This window comes from Urocitellus parryii, chromosome 7 (genome assembly GCF_045843805.1).
Source record: "Urocitellus parryii isolate mUroPar1 chromosome 7, mUroPar1.hap1, whole genome shotgun sequence".
NCBI lineage: Eukaryota > Metazoa > Chordata > Mammalia > Rodentia > Sciuridae > Urocitellus > Urocitellus parryii.
In genome coordinates, this window is record NC_135537.1 from 17,271,580 (window position 1) to 17,291,345 (window position 19,766).

General features: G+C 44.1%; 1 protein-coding gene across 2 annotated transcripts in view; it reads right to left on the reverse strand.

Moving 5' to 3' along the window:
- Positions 1-207: 207 nt before the first annotated feature.
- Zhx2 (zinc fingers and homeoboxes 2) overlaps positions 208-19,766 on the reverse strand; it is a 160,988-nt gene continuing 141,429 nt past the window's right edge. For both annotated transcript variants that reach the window (XM_026406671.2, XM_026406672.2), the window contains one exon: positions 208-1,465. The gene's annotated coding sequence lies outside the window, so the exon portion shown is untranslated. The remainder of the gene's footprint in view (positions 1,466-19,766) is intronic.

Genomic DNA, 19,766 nt, shown 5'->3' on the forward strand with positions numbered 1-19,766 from the left:
TCTGCATCAGAGATGTGATGAAGAGTCCAGCCACAGCCTCTTGCTTTTAAAACTTGGCTTGTAATGTTGACCTCCCCAAGGTGGAATTGTGGCCCCAATCGAATTTGGAATGGGAGGTGGATGAGTTGAAACCCCAGGCTGAGCCCCCCGGGAGCCAGGCAGCAATGAAGAATGAGGAACAGAGGAAAAGGTTGTAAAAATGTTTAGTCTTTGCTTTATTGAGTTCCAACAAATGAGCAACAAGTTAGAAAAACTGGTTTTGATTCAAACTCCCTAGCATTTTATTTGTGCAGTGTACTTGAATGGGGAGGGGGTGGGAGAGCAGAAAAGGGATGGCAAACATAATTCATATTGCAACATTTACACCGGATATGTCTCTTGGTTTTCTTTTAAAAGTTAGGACTAACAAAAAACAAAAAACAAAAAAAACAAAAACAAAAAACCAAAACAAAACCAAAGTGCACTCAAAGATATCTAAAATTGGCCCAACACACACACACACACACACACAAAATCAATTCATGGTGAGTCTTCAAGCTGAAATCTTGTCAAACACCACACCCAAAAAGGCAGTTGAGAAGAGAAATGAAAACCAAAGCTTCTCATCTCTGTACCATATAGAGAGGAAGATCATTTTTTTTTTAAATTTTGTAAGTGTAATGGTGATGTTAACAATCATGAGAGCCCTTTCTGCTGGTATTTAAAAAAGGTGCTTAAAGAGGACAGCCACCTGCTATCCAGTCTCTCAGCGAGGCCAAGGGGTTGAGAAGTCAGACTCCCGCCTCCTGGCAGTTCAAAAGGCCTGCGTGTGACTCAAGGCAGGGACCCGAGGCAGCCGGGAAGAACTGGAAATGGGTTAGATATGGAAGATCTGACATCTGAAGCCCACTTGGAGCTGAGACAGAGACCCAACCTCAGTTCTTCCTACCAAGAAATCTTCCAAATTTCAAACTACCATTATTTAAAGATAAATTCTCCCTACCTAAAATCCAGTAGATATAATGGCACTAATACTAATTCTCCCTCCCCCAGTTAATAAAATAAAAATAAAAACAGAAAAAGAGAAAAAAAAGGGAAAAGTAATGTGGTTAGTCCCCCTTCCTGGAAAAAAGCCTTACAATGGAAGTGCTGGGAAAGGAAGTGGCCCTCCATTAAAAAGGTAACAAAGTTCCCACATTGTACAAATCAGTTCCAGTATAGCAAGAGGTGGGGGCCTGGGCAGCGGAGCAAACTATGTACAGGGACCCATTGAAAATGCAGTGTAGGACTTTGGCACTATTGACAGTTCCCACCGGCCCTCTGGGAGGTGCGCTAGGTGGCTGGGGTTCCCGTGCCCTCCAGGCACACATGGGCTACACAGTTCCACTTGGAGTCGCTGGCGAGGTGGTCCGTGGCCCAGAAGTTCTCTTCGTTCTTCAAAGACAGAGTGTCCGCTTTATCAGCCCAGAGGTTCTGCTGGACTTCCCTGGAAGGACAACATATAGCAGAGACAAGGCGTCAGGGGAGGGACTGTCATTCACTGGGGTGGAAGGCAGCTCTCCTGGGGGTGGTGAACTCCTTCCAAAGCCACTCCAGGGCTTGGAAGAGGTCAGATGCCATTCACGTTTAGGGCCAATTTTAAGAAAGGAGTGTGTCCCGAGCACAGAGTGACCTTCTGGGGAGTACCTCCAGAGTCACGCCTTTGAAAACTGAGTGGCTTTCTGGGCCAGGGAAGGTGGTGGCCTGTGATTCTTTTTGCCATCATGAGACCCTTTTACTACTCCTGGGGAGGCACCCACTACTTCAGAGGCTCCTAAAAGTCCCTGAATTCAGGTCCTGATTTTCCTGCTTAGTGACTGTGGGGTTGTACTCATGGGACCTTAACTCTCCAGGGCTTAGTTTTTGTTTCTGTAACACAGGGATGAAAATAACATCCACCTCCTAGAACATCTCAAGATGATTCAATGAGTTGACACACACAACAGCCTTGGGAAGAGCACCTGGAACCCAGCAACAGTATTTTATATGCTTGCCTTAGATGGAGCCTTTTCCAAAAAGGAGAGGATATCTAATGGTAATAATAAGATGCACTACGTAGAAGGAGAGGAAGATGGTGGAATAGAGAGGTCACTTCCCTGGTGGGTCTGTGGCATGAAACCAAGGAAAGCAGATGGGCAGCTTTTTAGCAACGTGGGTGAATAAACAAAAATTAGGGGGGAACGTTACTGAAATATAATACTGGACACTCAAAACAGATGGAGGACTCAGGAGGTTGGATATAATAAATAAGCAAGAACTCCCCTGTGCCACAGCCACAGTTACCACTGGAAGCACAAACCTGAATGGTCTCTCCACAAATGCAGTAAAGCCATAAGGGAATTAACGGGACCCCCATTCTCAGGAGGACTGAGGTGTGTTGGGATACGGATAGTTTAGAGATCAGAGTCACTGCCTGACTAAACAGTAAGGTGTGCTGCACAATATCATTGAACAGGAAAAAGCCACCATCTCTCCCCGTGGTATGTAGAGGGCAGTGGAAGGAACCATTTTGCAGCCACCATGAGGGGGTCAGAAGCTAGGGGAGCTTATTTCTGGCAGACCTGAGTCTGGCTCAAGAAACAACCTAGGCAACCCATACTGCATGATAGAGTGTGTGCCTAAGTGACCAGAAGAAAATAAAGCATAGAGAAAATTAAGGGTTACACAGGGGGCAACTGGTCGTGGAAACCCACCAGGTTTCCACCCCCCCTCCAATCTGGCTGCTTACAGGACTGGCTGGGAGAGAAGGGAATTTCAAAAGGGTTGGGGGTGGGAAAGATTGAGTTTGGAGACTGAATCAGAATATAGGAAATGTGGGGTCCATAGGTGACTTAGTGGGCTAAGAACTGGATCATACACCACACAAGTGGAACCCAAAAGAGATTCCTGAGGTGTAGTCTTCCAATGTGGACCAGGAATTGTTGGGCCCTGGAAGTGCACTGATTTAAAATCTCCAGACCAATTAGCATACAGCAAAGAGTCTGGAGCAAACCTAAGCCTACACCCTGCCTCCAGGATTAACCTTCTCACCCTAGCAACCCCATTTACCCTGAGGGTGGAGCAAGTGTCAAACTTCAGACAACCCCATCTGAGTGCTGAGAAGGGAAGCTGAGAAACTTTTGATCTCCAACAGTAACAATTGTTCAGTTATTTATCATGACCTTTTTTTCCCCTTTTCTTTTACATTTTTCTCTCACATTGAAAACTAATTATTTTTCATGCATCCATTTATTGAGGACTAGGATGTCTGATTATTATATTTCAGTTTTGTTTTGCATTCTTTTATTTTTATATTTTCTATTTTAAAATTTTACTTTATATTTCTTCACTCACTTATCTGTTTCCCAAAATTCTCTTTCTCTTTTCTCCTGCCACCAGCTAACCTCTACTATTCCCTCTTTCACTCTTCCTTTAAGTTTTACTTTTGTCTTCTCTCCTCCTTCCTCATAAACATCACATCCTACACCATTCCTGTTTTCTCTTTGTCTCCTATTTAAAATTGTATACTTCTTTGCAAACTTACTGTTTTCATTGTAGGCAATAACTGAACATATCATTTCTGTTTATTGTGACAAAACTATAGGTATCTTAGTAGGAGATACTTGGTTTAAGGCTGTATATTATTTGCATTGCTTGCTGCTATTATTTGTATTCCCCTTAATGTCACAGTACTGGAAACCTTTTGGGACACTCTAAGTCTACAGGGTAGAAACTGCATTGCCTCAGATCCACACTGCTAGTGGGCAGATACACAAAACATGAAAAAACAAGGGAATGAAGTGCCCCAAACAATCCAAGATGCCCCAATAACAGAATCCATTGACACCATAGTGGGAGAAATGTCAGAGAAGTAGTTTAAATGTATATAATTAAACTGTCCCACAAGGTAAAGGACAATGTAAGGAGTGAAATCAGAGAGAAAATTCAGGAGGTGAAAGATTACTTTCATAAAGAGCTAGAGATTCTGAAAAGAAATCAAGAAGAAGTCCTTGAAATGAAGGAATCAATAAAACAAAATAAAAATTCAATAGAAAGCATGACCAACAGACTAGACCACTTGGAAGACAGAATTTCAGGCAATGAAGACAAAACATATAATCTTGAAAATAAAGTTAACCATGGAGAAAAGATGTTAAGAGACCATGAAAAGAACTTCCAAGAAATATGGGATAAAATGAAAGGACCAAATTTAAGATTTATCAGGATAGTAAAGGTGTAGAGATATAAACCAAAGGAATGCACAACCTTTTCAATGAAGTTATGTCAGAAAATTTCCCAAACCTAAAGAAAAGGAAAATAAAATACAGGAGACTTACAGGATCCTAAATATACAAAAGTACAACAGACCCACATCAAGGCACATTATCATGAAAATGCCTAGCATACAGAATAAGGATAGAATTTTAAAGGCTGCTAGAGAAAAATGTCAGATTATGTTTTGAGGGAGACCAATTTGGATTTAGGCTGTTTTCTCAACTCAGACCCTCAAAGCTAGGAGGTCTTGGAATAATATATACTAAGCTCTGAAAAAAAATGGATGCCAACCAAGAATACTTTACCCAGAAAAATTAAGCTTCAGATTTGAAGATGAAATAAAAACCTTCCATGATGAACAAATGTTAAAAGAATTCACAACTAGAAAGCCGGCACTACAGAACATTCTCAACAAAAATTTTCCATGAAGATAAAATTAAAAGTACAGTGAGAACCAGGAAGAGGAGGAACTACACTAAAGGAATAGTCGATCAAAGGAGAAACCAATTAAAATTAAAAACCATAAGTAAAGCAAAATGACTGGGAATACAAGTCATATATCAATAACTTTGAGTGTAAATGGCCTAAACTCATCAATCAAAAGATATAGACTGATAGATTGGATTAAAAATAAGACCCAGCAATATTTTGTCTCCAAGAGACTCATCTTATAGGCAAAGACATCAACAGACTGAAGGATAAAGGAGGGGAAAAAACATACCACTCACATGGATCTTGTAAAAAAGTAGGGGTTTATATCCTCATATCAGATAAAGTGGACTTCAAGTCAAAGTTAATCAGAAAGAATAAAGAAGAACATTTTACACTGCTTAAGGGAATTATACATCAACAAGTCATAACAATTATAAATATTTATGCCCCATACAATGGAGCATCTACCTACATCAAACAAACCCCTCTTGATGTCAAGAATCAAATAGACCACAGCACAATAATACTGGGTGGCTTTCACATACCTATTTTAGAACTGAATAGATCCTGCAAACAAAAACTAAACAAAGAAACTATGGAACTAAATAATACAATCAATAATTTAGACTTCACAGACATATATAGAATATTTCATCCATCAATGATTGAATACACTTTATTCTCAGCAGCACATGGATCCTTCTCCAAAATAGACCATATATTATGCTAAAAATCAACTCTTAGCAAATACAAAAAATATAGAGATAATACCCTGGATTCTATCAGATCCTAAAGGAATGAAATTAGAAATCAATGATAAAATAAAAAAATAGAAGCTACTCTTAACACCTAGAGATTAAATAATACACTATTGAATGACCAGTGGATAGCAGAAGAAATCAGGGATGAAATAAAAGAATACTTAGAGGTAAATGAGAATAGTGATACACCATATCAAAGTGTCTGGGACACTATGAAGCAGTACTAAGAGGAAGCTCACTGCATTGAGCTCATTCATTAAAAGAATAGAAAATAGCCAAAATAAATAACCAAAATTATATCTTAGATCCCTAGAAAAAAAAGAACAAATCAACACCCAAAGCAGTAGAAGACATGAAATAATTAATATCAGAGCTGAAATCAATGAAATTGAAACAAAAGAAACAATTCAAAGAATTCACAAAACAAAAAGTTAGTTCTTTGAAAAAATTAAAAAAATTGATAAACTCTTAGCCATGCTAACAAAAACGAAAAAGAAAACTCAAATTACCAAAATTCATGATGAAAAATGAAACATCACAATGGACACTACAGAAATACAGAATATAATCAGAAATGATTTCAAAAATTTGTACTCTAATAAAATAGAAAATCTTGAAGACATTGACATATTTCTAGAGACATATGGCCTACCCAAACTGAATCAGGAGAACATATACAATTTAAACAAAGCAATTTCAGGCAATGACATAGAAGATGCCATCAAAAGCCTATCAAATAAGAATGTCCAGGACCAGATGGATTCTCAGCTGAGTTCTACAAGACCTTCAAAGAACAATTAACACCATCAGGCTGGGGTTGTGGTTCAGGGGTAGAGCACTTGCCTCATAAACAAATTCAGCAAAGTAGTGTGATATAAAATTAACACCCATAAATTAATTGCATTTCTCTACATCAGTGATGAATCTACTGCAAGAAAAATTAGGAAAACTATCTCATCTACAATAGACTCAAAAAAATAAATATTTGGAAACCAATCTAACAAAAGAAGTGAAAGACCTCTACCATGAAAACTATAATATACCAAAGAAAGAAATAGAAGAAGACCTTAGGAGACTGAAAGATCTCTCACGTTCTTGGATAGGCAGAATTAACATTGTTAAAATGGCCATACTACCGAAAGCACTATACAGATTTAACGCAATTTGTATTAAAATCCCAACGATATTCTTCATAGAATAGAAAATGCAGTCATGAAATTAATTTGGAAAAATAAGAGACCCAGAAGAGCCAAGTAATCCTTAGCAAGAAAAGTGAAGCCAAAGGTATCACAATACCAGACCTTAAATTATACTGTGTGCCGGGCTCAGAGGCACATTCCTGAAATCCCAGTGGCTCAGGAGGCTGAGACAGAAGGATCATGAGTTTAAAGCCAGCTTCAGCAGTGGTAAGGCTCTAAGCAACTCGGTGAGACCCTGTTTCTAAATAAAATACAAAATAGGGCTGGGGATGTGGCTCAGTGGTTGAGTCCCCCTGAGTTCAATCCCCAGTATTCCTCCCCCCCACACCAAAAAAAAAAAAAAAATATATATATATATATATATATATATGTGTGTGTGTGTGTGTGTGTGTGTGTGTGTGTGTGTGTGTGTGAATATAAATGTGTGTGTGTGTGTATATATGTATATATACACACTCACACACACACACACACACACACACACACACACACTACAGAGCTATTTTAACAAAAACAGCACAGTACTGGCACTAAAACAGACATGAAGACCAATGGTACAGAAGAGAAGACACAGAGAAAAACCCACATAAATGCAGTTGTCTCATACTAGATAAAGGCGCCAAAAACATATATTGGAGAAAAGATAGCCTCTTCAACAAATGGTGCTGGGAAAACTGGAAATCCACATGTAGCAAAATGAAATTGGACACTATCTCTTACCCTGTGCAAAATTAACTCAAAGTGGATCTAGGTCTAAGGCATTAGACTGGAGATCCTGTGTCTAACAGAAGAAAAGTAGGCCCAAATCTACATCATGTAGGCTTAGGAACTGACTTCCTTAACAAGACTCCTAAAGCATAAGAAGTAAAATCAAGAATCAATAAATGGGATGGAATAAAAGTAAAAAAACTTCTTCACAGTGAAGGAAACAATCAAGAATGTGAAGAGAGAACCTACAGGACGGGAGAAAATCTTTGCCACTGCACCTCATGTACAGCATTAACCTCTAGGATGTATAAAGAACTCAAAAAACTTAACACCAAAAAAACTCCCCAATAAATAAATAGGAAAAGGAACTGAACAGACACTTCACAGAAGAAATACAAAGGGTCAAGAAATACATGAAAAAATGTTCAACATCTCTAGCAATTAGAGAAGTGCAAATTAAAACTACACTGAGATTCCATCTCACCCCAATTGGAATGGCAATTATCAAATATACGAGCAAGAATAAATGTTGGCGAGGATGTGGAGAAAAAGGTACACTCATACATTGTTGGTGGCACTGCAAATTGGTGCAACCACTATGGAAAACAGTGTGGAGATTCCTTAAATAACTTGGAATGGAATCTCCATTTGACCCAGCTATCCCACTCCTCAGTTTATATTCAAAGGACTTAAAATCAGCATAGTACAGTGACACAGCCACATCAATATTATAGCAGCTCAACTCACAATAGCTAAACTATGGAACCAACCTAGGTGCCCATCAACAGATGAATGGATAAAGAAAATATGGCACATATATAAAATGGAATATTACTCAGCCATAGAGAGGAACGAAATTATGGCATTTGCTGGTAAATAGATAGAATTGGAGACTATCATGCTATGTGAAATAAGCCAATCTCCAAAAAAAAAAAAAAAAAACAAAGGCTGCATGTTGTCTGTGATATGCAGATGCTAATTCACAATGGGGGAAAGTAGGGAAGAACAGAAGTACTTAGACAAAGGGGAATGAAGAGAAAGATGGGGAAATGAGAATAGGAAAGATAGTAGAATGAGTCAGACCTTACTATTTTATGTGCATATATGATTACACCATCAATGCAATTCTCATCACATACAACCAGAAGAATGAGAAGTTATACTTTATATATGCATGAACGTCAAAAACCATTCTTCTACCATGTATAAATAATAAGAACAAATAAAAAATAAAAAAGATGCACTACGTAAAGTATACTTTTATTTAATGTTTATATCAACCCTAAGAAGTATAGATATTATTCCCATTTTACTGGTGAGGAATCTGAACACAGAGAATAAATAGGTTACCCAAGATCACACAACCTGTAAGCAGAGGTGGGATGAAACCCAGGCAAGCTCTAGATCCCGTGCTCTTAACAAAGAGTACTTATGAGAAGTCAGTATGAGAAGGTCTAAGTCTTATATTACTTCCAAGTCATGAAAGTTGTCCAAGGACCTTGCTATGGTTGAATATGTGCCTCCAAAAGCATATAAAACATATGTGCCCCAATCCTCAGTACTTCAGAGTGTAACTATCTGGAAATACCTTCACAGAAGTAAGAGTTAGACTGAGGTCATTAGGTGGACCCTCACCCGATAGGACTAGTGACCTTATGAAAAGGGGGAAATGTGGACCCAGAGACAGACAGGGAAAGGAAGGACCCGCACTGGGGAGAAGGCCATGAGAAGACAGGCCAGAGATCAGGATGATGCATGCAGAAGCCAAGGCAGGCCAGGGATGTCAGCAGCCCGCCAGCAGCTTGGAGAGCCGGGATCAGACACCCCCGGGGACCTTGCCTGCCAGTCTCCAGAGCTGTGAGAGAATGCATTTGTGCTGTTGAAACTGCCCGGATTGTGCTATGTTATGGAAGTTCTAGGAAACTAGGTCAGATCTCCATGTTTACTTCTGTTGGCTCCCAGGATCCAGAGATTCTGGGAAAGGAATCCAAAGAGACTCTGGGCTGTGAAGAATGCAGCCAGCATTCCATGAGAGGCTAGAGGGGTGTCAGACCTGGGGATCCCCGAAGCGTTGGCTTTTCCTTTGCCTCCCTCCTGGTAAGGCCATGTTACCGCTTGGGCACTCTCCAGCTGAGAAGGCCCCGAGAGCTGATTTTTGTAGAGGGGACCCAGAGCAAAAAGAGCAGACTTCTTAGCCAAAGGTATCAGCGAATCACCCATGATGTCCTTCATTCCTGAATATTAAACACACCCATGCTCCCTCGACACCCCTGTGAGTAAGGCTGAACTGTTGTCATTAAGAAACCTACTTGTAAAAGAAAAGTCTGTGGATGGAATGGATTTCAGGGATGTCCTTGGGATCTGGTATGACCTCAAGGGACCTAGCCAGAGTCACCCATCGTGATCCACATCACCCATTGGCAGGAGTGGAATGGAAGCTGGGTGGGGTGGGCTGGGGGAGGCGATTCCCATTCGCCACAGGACCTCGATGGCACAGTCAGAATCAAGAACGAGCACGGCCGTAGCAGCAGTGCCTGTAGCTGAGGTTTCTCTGCCACAGTGCCAAGTGATAATACAGCTCATCTCTTTTTACTCCTTCCAGTGACCTGGCAGGAAGGCACTGTTAGATCCATTCTATAGCAAAGAAACTGAGGCTCAGGGGGATTCAATGCCTTGCTTCCCATTAGGCAGCTAGTAAGTGGTGGAGTCGGACTCCACCCTGGCCAGTCCAACTGCAAAGCCGCCTGGCTCTTAATTGCACCTCTCCAGACCTGGTGCAGGTCCAGGTCATGCAGTCTCCATGCATGGAGCCACCTGGTCGAGGAAAGAGCATGTCTGCTTCAGAGGCAGGGGGCTGGGGCACACAGTGAGGACCACATGCTTTATTACTAATCTGGGTAGAGCCGTGTGTGCCCTCTGGATGGGCACCATGGACCGCAGCCAGGCTCCTCCTGTGTGCCAAAGAACAGGGTTTTCCTAGCAAATGGCTTCCCTCCCTCTGGCAGGGAGGCTGCTGGTGGTGGGATGTCTACCTGAACAGTTCCCTGGACCAGGAAACAAGGCCCAAGGTGGGAGGACAGGCAGCCTCCATTCTTGTTTCTCCTGGTCTGGCTGAAGGATCCAGGTTGGCTCAGGACTGCTGGGCAGAATGGAGGGAGCTGTGGAGTTGAGGCAGCTGGGCACCAGGACCTGCCTCTTCCCGGCTGGGTGCTGAGGTGGGTTCCTTAACCTCCCTGAGCCTCACTTCCATTGTACAGAGCTGATGAGGGAGGAGACACGTGGGGTGTGCAAAACAGAGGTGAGGGGGCTCAAGAAAGACGGCTTTATTTTTTCTGGAGGAAGGCGAGGTGTAAAGTGAGAGCTTTATGTGTCAGTGGACTGACCTGTTTACGCACGTGAGTATGCACCTTTTGTCTCTCTTATACATGACAAGAAACTCTGCCTCTTTTTCCTTTCTTTCTTTTCTTTTCTCTTTGGTACCAGGAATTGAACCCAGGGGTACATTACCACTAGGCCACATCCTCAGCTCTTTTTATTTTTTTAATTTTGAGACTGGGTCTCACTAATTTGTTTAGAGCCTCACTAAGTTGCTGAGGTTGGCTTTGTACTTGTGATCCTCCTGCCTCAGCCTCCTGAGCCACTGGGATTACGGGTGTGTGCCAGGGTGCCCAGCAAAACCATGTCTCTTTAAGTGCATGGCTCAAACTCTCGTTTTTTAGGTAAACCTCAATATGAAAGTGGCTCTCCATCCAGCCAGGTGTCTTCATGATTCCTTGTGTAATTTCTTACAGATAAAAACATGCCTAATCCTCCAATTATGTGTTTTAATTTAAAAAAGATGCTAGCTGGCTACAGTGGCCCACCCCTCTTATCCCAGCCACTTTGGAGGCTGGAGCAGCAGGACCCTAAGCTGGAGGCCCCTAAGACTCAGCAGCTTCGCAGGACCCCGTCTCAAAAAATAAAAAGGGCTGGGGATGTAGCTCAGTGGTGGGGCACCAGCCCAGCAGGTGCCAGGCTCTGGGTTGGATCCCAGCACCAAATGCACCTGGAAAAAGGAACTGGTTGTAAGGCCAAAAAGGGTGGCCAGGAAGAGGAAGACAAAAGGGAGAGAGAGAGAAAGCTTTTTTATTTTTTTTTTCCCTGCAGAGATCCCAGTGACATCCTCAGAACTACCTGGACTTTACTCCTCACCTTTCCCAGGTGTGTGGCAGTGGGCAGGACTTGGGCTGCAGGGGCTGATGGCCCCTTCGAGAGGAGGCTGGGAAGATGCTTGGGACAGAGAGCAGGACCTTTCCCACTCCAGGGGTCTCTGCTCATGGCCAAGCCCAATGGGCTGAAGTGAAGCAGGGAGCCCGGTAACTGGGACAATGCCGGGGGCTGGCGTCTCTCACTGGGTTCGCATTGGAGGAGTGTGAGAAAATGACAAAATGACCCCTGACCCCTGGTTTCTCCTTGCACAAGCAAAAAACATTCTTTCTTGAAGGTGTTTCAGTCTCAGACTCCTGAACAGACAGATGCCCTGGCACAGCTGGCAGAGGCCATTGTCCCACATTGCAGGGTGACATTTTGTGTCACTCGGTTTAGTCCCTTCACTGCCTTCACCAGCTGCCTGGGAAAAGTTCCAGTGCTCTAGCCCCAGGCCTCCCAGAATCCAGCTCTGGCTCTGTGGGGGATACTTTCCCCTGGTTCTGCTGAGCCATCATGGATTCACCTGTTCACAGCCAGGCTTCTAGCTCCTCGATGATGGCACATGTGGAGTCCTCCCCCAGGGACAGAGCTGAGGCCCCAACCCTTCCCCTGGGCAGCAGGACCCAGCTGCAGGAAGGCCTTTCTCCTAGAGGCTGCCAGATCTGCCAGACATTCCTGCATAGGGCTTCTCGGACCCCTGTCACTTGCTGACTTCAGCTGGCCTGGGTGATTGACTGTACGTAGATGGGAGGCTGTGAGGATGTAGACGGTGCCCGTCATGTTCACTGCTGGCCCCTGCTGCCCCGTCCTGCAGTGCCTGGTCCACACAGGATTCTCAATCAACCTTAATCGGGGAACAATGGGAAGCCAGCCTGGTGCTGTCAGAGTGGTGGCAGCTACACGGGCTGAGAACAAAGTCCCCATTTCAGGGCTTTGTTGTCCCCTTACAGAATATCAGCATGCTTTGATAGCATGTCTCTTGCTCATTTTCTTGGGCTGCTCTGGGGGTCTCATTGCAGTTCAGACAGATTCGCCCAGCAGAGGACCCACAGCCTGACGGGTCACCTCATCCTACGGCACCAAATCTCAGCTTTGAAGGAAACGGCAAGGCCATTGGGTCCATTTGCACATGGCTCCTATTGGGACATTCTTGCCGCAGGGACATTCAGCCCCCCGCCCCCAACACTTCCTAGGACAGGGAACCCCTGACTCCCACACCTACCTTGGGGATGACCAGGCACATTGCAAGTACTAATTCTTTAGCAAAACCTTCCCTAGTGCTTTACACATTTGGAGGAACATGAAGAAAAATTAGAATTTTTTCCATGTCACAGCTTTCCCTGGAGGGCTTCCCCAAAGGCCCTGGGGACTTGGGAGAGATTGACAGTGCATTCCACGAGAGAAAGCAAACAGTGAGATGCTGAGATGGTGACTATCCATTCTTGCTTTTTTTTTTAAACCACCCCACTTTTTTAATAGTAATAATTGACCATTGAGACATTGCAAGGCTGAATCTGAAGTCTTGCGCTGCCTGTAGCTGCTGCTGCACAATTTCCCACTTTCTGCTTGTCTTGTTCCCAGTGATGTCCCCAAGGAGGGGTTCAGCAGAGTTTGAGGAGGGGACAAAAGGAGAAATGCCTTCCAAGGTATTCTGTGCTGGTTCATGTGTCAGGCATGATTTCCTCTCAAGACCCAGCCCCACTTCTCCATCCAGCTTTCTTGGAACAATGCCACACCACACACTGTCACCCTGGGGACAGTGGTGATGTGTTGTGGTCCTCGTCCTAAGGGAGCAGTAGCTGGACTTGGGCATCCCTTGATAATGGTAGTGAAATGTAGAATGCTTTTACTAGAAGGGTAGGGGAGGGCAGACACACATCAAGCCCCCATTTGAAATTACATCCCTTAGACTCAAAAGGATCAGCATCTTAGGGCACACGGGTATGCCAGGGCTCGACTCTGGTCCACCCACAAGGGAGCAGGAAGGGAGTCTTGAACTCACACACTGATGGTTCTTAAACTGGAAGGTGTGTCGAAGTCACAGTGAGACTTGTTAAGTATCGAGTATGTTATTTCTTTGGCCTAGAAAGCTCATCCCCTCCCCCCTTCTCAGCTAAATCCCACATGTTGGCTGAAGCCTTCGGATTTCAATCCATCTATTACCTCTGTAGAGAGGCCTCTCCCACCCTTAAATCAGGTCAAATTTCCCTGTTCTACACTCTAACAGCGTCATTTGCCTTTCTTTAAAAAACAAGCAAGCAAATAAACAAACAAACAAACAAACAAACAAACAGAAAACGGCCCAGTGTGGTAACCTTCCTTTTGGATTGATTAAAACTTCATTTCCCATTTGCCCATGAACTCCAAGAGGGCAGAGACAAGCTGGGCACCAACTCCCTTCCGAGCCCAGTGCTCTGCAGGCATTCCACAAATACTTGATGGGTGAGTGAACCAAGTCACTTATTAGGAATGTCTCTGGGCTGGTTACTTTACCTCTCTGGGGCCTGCATCCATCTCTGGAAAACGAGGAGGGTAGGTTTCACGGTTGCTAGGTTGCTACAAGCTGCCCACAACATAGTGAGAATTCTTAGGGCGAGAAGCTCCAGAATTAGATAATTGAAAGCGGTAAGAGTGAACTCCCCATTCGGAACAAGGGAAGAAGGTTAGTGGGCAGTCCATGCAGCAGCATCTAGTAAATAGTTCATGATAAATTCTCCAACAAACCTTTCCCTGGAGCTGCTCACACACTTGGAAAGCTAATGCCCAAATCCTCCCTTCTGACTGCTGTCTTCCATGGGGGCGAATGAGTGTTGGGAAAAAATGGGGAGGAGCAAAAAGACGGAAATACCAAATGCCAATAACCAATGACCTTTGTTAATCCTCCGGTGGTTTCAATGAACCTGGGTTGTCCCCTCCAAAACTCACACTAGAGTTTGATCCCCATTGTGAACAACAGAGATGGTGGAAACTTGAGCCAACTACAAGGTTAGAGGAGGAGACTTGGGAGGTGATTAAAATGAGATGAGGTCATCAGGGTGGAGCCTCTAGGATTGAGCACTGGTGGCTTTATAAAAAGAGGGAGAGAGATCAGAAGAGGCACGCACTCCCTGTCTCTGCCATATGATAGCCTGCATACTTTCTGATTTCTCCAGCACTAGGGCCATCACCAGAGGTAGCCCCTTAACCTTGGACCTCCAGAACTGTAAGCCCAAATAAACTTAAAAAAAAAAAACAGAAAAACACACCCAGTCTGTGATATTGTGTTACTAGCAAGAGAAAACAGACCAAGATAACCATTACTGAGCATCTGCTCTGAATTTGCATTGGGGATTCAGAGATTAATGAGATATAGTCTCTGTCTTCAAGGGTCTGGTGGGGGGAGAGAGAGAGAGGGAAATAGATGATTAGAATATTTTCATTCATTCATTCAGTATGTCTGTATTTGAACAGCTAATATGAATGGAGTGTTAGGGAGTGCACATATTCTGGATCTTAAATTGTAGCCAAGATGCAGCACTTAGCAGCCTTACATATTTTAAGCAAACTGAACCATGGAGAATATATTTTTTGTACATTCCTCAAATTTTATGTCTTCCCTGAAGCCATCCTTAATCATCAAGTGTTGGAAACTTTTGTCAGAAATCTGGAGGCAGGGAAGGTAGTGGCTGGAGATTTGGAGTCAAATTTAGACACCGGCTGAGTGAACTCTGCCGAGTACTTCGGGTTTCTGAGCCTTCGTTCCTTTGTTTAAAATAAACGAGAAGGCTTGCCTATGGGGAGTGGAGGATGGGTTGTACGTCAGTCACTCTCCCTCTGAGCTCCTCCAATTTCCCTGTGCACAGCTCTCATTAGCAGCCCGGCTGGGCTTACAGTGTTTTTATGTACATTTCTTAGACCTTCTATGTAGACCAGCACAGTGCTTGGCCCAGAGAGGGCGCTCCAGATTTCTTGTTGAACGAGTAAGTTACATTCGTTTCCATTCCTGAGCACATTAAGAAATGAGCACTTTTTTTTATTGTTGGGTCTCCATCATGGTGGCAGTGCCACCATTGGAGAGGCTGTGGTTCCCAGCGTGGTTGGGGTCAGGCGTGTCTGGACAGATGAGGGGTGGTGTCCATGCTCCAGCAGTGGCCGGCATAGGAAGCTGGGGCAAGTTACTTATTTTCTTGAGCCTCAATTTTGTCTTTATAAAATGAGGGGAAAGCTATAATTATGCCACTGGGTTGCTGTGGAGTTTACAGGGCTAGCTAGACACGCTTCAGGGAGGGCTAAGCTCATAGTACACACCCATAAATGGAAACTCTTAGTAGGAGTACTAAGTGGATTAACCCGTTGGCCAAACATCCAGGCATGTATGTGACAATTTAAGCAAGTTGGTTGACTCATCTTTGGGGGAAAAAATTTATTTTACAGCTTCTTGCTAGGAGAGCTCTCTCAATGGGATGGCTCAGAAAATATTCAGACCCAGAGACTGTGCATCCAGACACGGCCACTCAAGGGCTGGCAGGACTCTAACTTAATGTCTGACCTCACAGCGGAGGTGAGCCTGGACCAAACCACACACTGTCATGAGACTGGCAAAGCTCAAAGCCGAGGGGCTGGTTGGGGAGATGCTTCAGCCCTACAGAGCAAATCCAACCCTAGAGCCCCTCTCAGCGACTTTCCCTCTGTCTTAAGTATTACACGGCACCTTTTATAAAGTCAAAACTGGGAATTGTTTTCAGCATTTCTATGTCTACAAGTGCACTTGACTCTGTTTCCTAAAAGCATGTGTGTAAGCAGGGCATCATTGGATATATATGGATTTCAAGAGACCCACTCACCTGGCTCATAGGAACTGTAAAGTAATTTGGGGTGATATCCCCTTTCTCAGTTGAAAAGCTTCTTTAAGAGGAGCCCCTGGTTAGGACTTGGGAGAGCTTTCAGATGGCCCTGCTAGTGCGACGGCAGCCCCTCCCTCAATACGATGGATCTTCAACAGATCAGGGGACATCTAATGCCGTCAGCATTGAGCAGACCTCAGCATTTGGTGGAGGAATATCTTCCGGCTCCCCTTGTGGCATTTATCATAAACATAAAGTGGGGTTCTTGGATGTTTTTGCATTTGGGGGGATACAATCAATTCCTACATCTCTAAATTGTCTGATATTAATTCAAAGGACAACTTCCGAAAGCCTGGTTATTCTCCTGTGCCTGGGGTGGAGGGTGCTCAACAGAAACGGGGAATTTCTGTCCATCAGAAATTGATGTCAAGATGGCAGGAGGAGGAAGGAGGGCTCCCGAGTCCAGCTGAGGTACTGGGCGAGAATGTGGCCAAGTTCCTTGACGTCTGGTCTCCGTTCCCGGGTTTCTAAACATACAGAGCGATTCCTGTCTTGGAGAATTAGGTGAGACCGGGTATGGCCATGTTTCTCCACTTCTCCAAGGTTCTCTTTATGGTTTCAGCATTCTCTCCTGCTTTTCTGCTTCGTCTTGGTCTCAGGGGGATCAGGCATACAGCCCACCTGGCATTCTCAACTGGTAGTGGGGGATAGCTTGGGAGAAAAGAGGGGGACAGGTGGGGACAGGTGGCCTCAGGGGCCTCTGGGGAGCTGCCGCCTCTAGATATCTGCTCACTCAGCCGTGGAGAGCAGGAGGCCCCATCTGAGCTCCTGGGAACATGCACATCCTTATATTCAAATTCAGCAAACACAGCTGGCTCACAGCAGCTTTTGTCTGTTAGGGAAAACCTTTGGGTTTTTTTTTTTTTTGTTGTTGTTGTTGATATTCACCTCTTCTCATCATTTAGGGAACTCAAACTCTACTTTCTGGACATGCCAACCCTCTTTTGATCCTCACCTGTACCATTCCTTTGCTCTGGACCTTGTCCCATCCTGTTCTTTTTTTTTTTTTTTTTAATTTTTATTGTTGGTTGTTCAAAACATTACGTAGTTCTTGACATATCCTATTTCACACATTTGATTCAAGTGGGTTATGAACTCCCATTTTTACCCCGTATACAGATTGCAGAATCACATTGGTTACACATCCACTGTTTTACATATTGCCATACTAAGTGTCTGTTGTATTCTGCTGCCTTTCCATCCTGTTCTTTCCACTCGAACAACTCTTCTTGTGCACTTGGCTAACTTGCTCCCATGAGTGTGTGCAGACAGACACCTCTTTCTCATGGAAGCTCCCTCTGGTTCCCAGCCTGGGTATCCCTCCTGTGAGCTCTTGCACACAGCTGTGCACCCCCCTATCACGTCACACAGCACACTGGCTAGGAAAGGAGAGTGCATTCTCTTCCCTCCTTGGCCCATCAGAGCTTTGTGCAAATGGGGACTGTGTCATCAGTCTCTATCACATCATCTCTGGTGGCTTGCACAGCAGCGGGCACAAGGAGGGGCTCTGAATGTCCTATTGAATGGTACTGAGTCTTATCATCTACTCCAGGGTGGGAGGAAAGAGCAACCATGTAGACTTATATCATAGATCAGACAAGAGCAAGGATAGAAGACAGGGCACGCTAGCAGCATTCAGGCAGACAAAAAAGAAAAATCACTCCTTCATTCCTACACAAGAGAGATGAGCTGGGCTGGGAGGGTTTTCCAAGAAAACAGGAAGAAGGCAGAGAGAGGAAGAGAGCAAGACAGTGAGATGGAGGTGGGCGGTTGGCACTGCTGGGGACCTCAGAGCTCTTCTAGCCCCTCTGCCGTCACTAGCCTCCTCCCGGACCATGTCCTCACCTAGACTACAGAGGTTCCTCAAGAAGACAGGATGGCATTCTGGGGTGGGCTTTGCTCATGGCTGATGGAACTGGCTGATCCAGGGCTCCTAGAGGATTTCATTTACTTGCCATTTTATTAAAGGTGCCTCATTTTATTACTAAATTATTAATGAGCAACGTGCCGCCCAGAGGGGTCCAAGTTCAGCAATACAGAGGTATGGGAACTTCCAGGCATCCCTTTAGGACCTTACAAATCATTTTGGAGGTTCTTAACTTTTTGAAGATAACGGGGGTCCCCTTTTAACCGGTCTCTGGAGAAGCCCACCTGGGCAAATTGTGCATCTTCCCCTCTTCCAAGCTTTCAACAAAGAACCCCCTCCTCCCTCACCCCTTTTCTCAGCTCACTCCCAGGCCAGAAGCTGTGCCTGGGCCTTGGGTTTCCACTGGCCTCCCGGGAAGCACACACACCAAGGGCTTCTGAGGCATGTCCCATTATCTGGATGACATGGCCATTAGTAACCATAGCAACCTCCCTTCCCTGGCTTCTGTGGCTCCAAGAGTCTAAATTTACACAGGTTTCTTCCAGATTTGAAGGGGTTATGGGGACCCAAGCAGAGTGGCACCTTCCTTGTGCCACAACAAGGCAAATGTGAAGCACTTTCAAACCCTTCAGGTAAAAAAAAAAAACCTCAAATTTCAGATTGAGCAAACTTGAATCCTGACTCTCGGTCAAATCCAAAAAGAAAAGAAGAAAAAAAGACACGTCTTTTTCTTGCTTATTTTTAACAGCCGTGAACGCAAAACATACGGAGGCTGTGTTGATCAGAGAGCTATGACTAGCTTCCTGCATGGACAGGCTGGAAGACTGGTGCTGAAACAGGCCCAGGCAGCAGGGCTGTGCCCTTCTTATACCCTTGCAAATGAGGACATGGGGTTATCAGTCCCTATCTTTCTTTAAGAACTTTGAAAAAGAACTCATCACCACAAAAAAATGATAAATGTATTAGATAATGCATATGTGAATTAGCCCCACTAAGCCATTCCACTACCTATACCTATTTCAAATCGTCATGTGGTACAGGGTAAAGGCACATGACAAATACAGGTAGAGCATCCCTAATCTGAAAATCTAAAATCCAAAATGCTCCCAAATCCAAAACTTCTTGCACACCAACATGATGGAAAAACTCCCCAGGTGGAAGATCCCACATGATAAAACTTTGTTTCATGCACAACATTATTAAAAATATTGCACAAAATTACCTTCAGGTTTTGTGTATAGGCACATGTGGAACATAAATGAACTTTGTGTTTAGGGTTGGATCCCAGCCTTAAGATGCCTCATTATGTATATGCAAATTCCCCAGCTCTGAAAAGAACTGAAATCTGAAATGCTTCTGGCCCCAAGTGTTTCATAGAAGGGCTACTCAGCTTGTGTGTCATGTCAATGACATCATTGATAGACACCGATGCTCAGCATCAATATATAGGGATGTT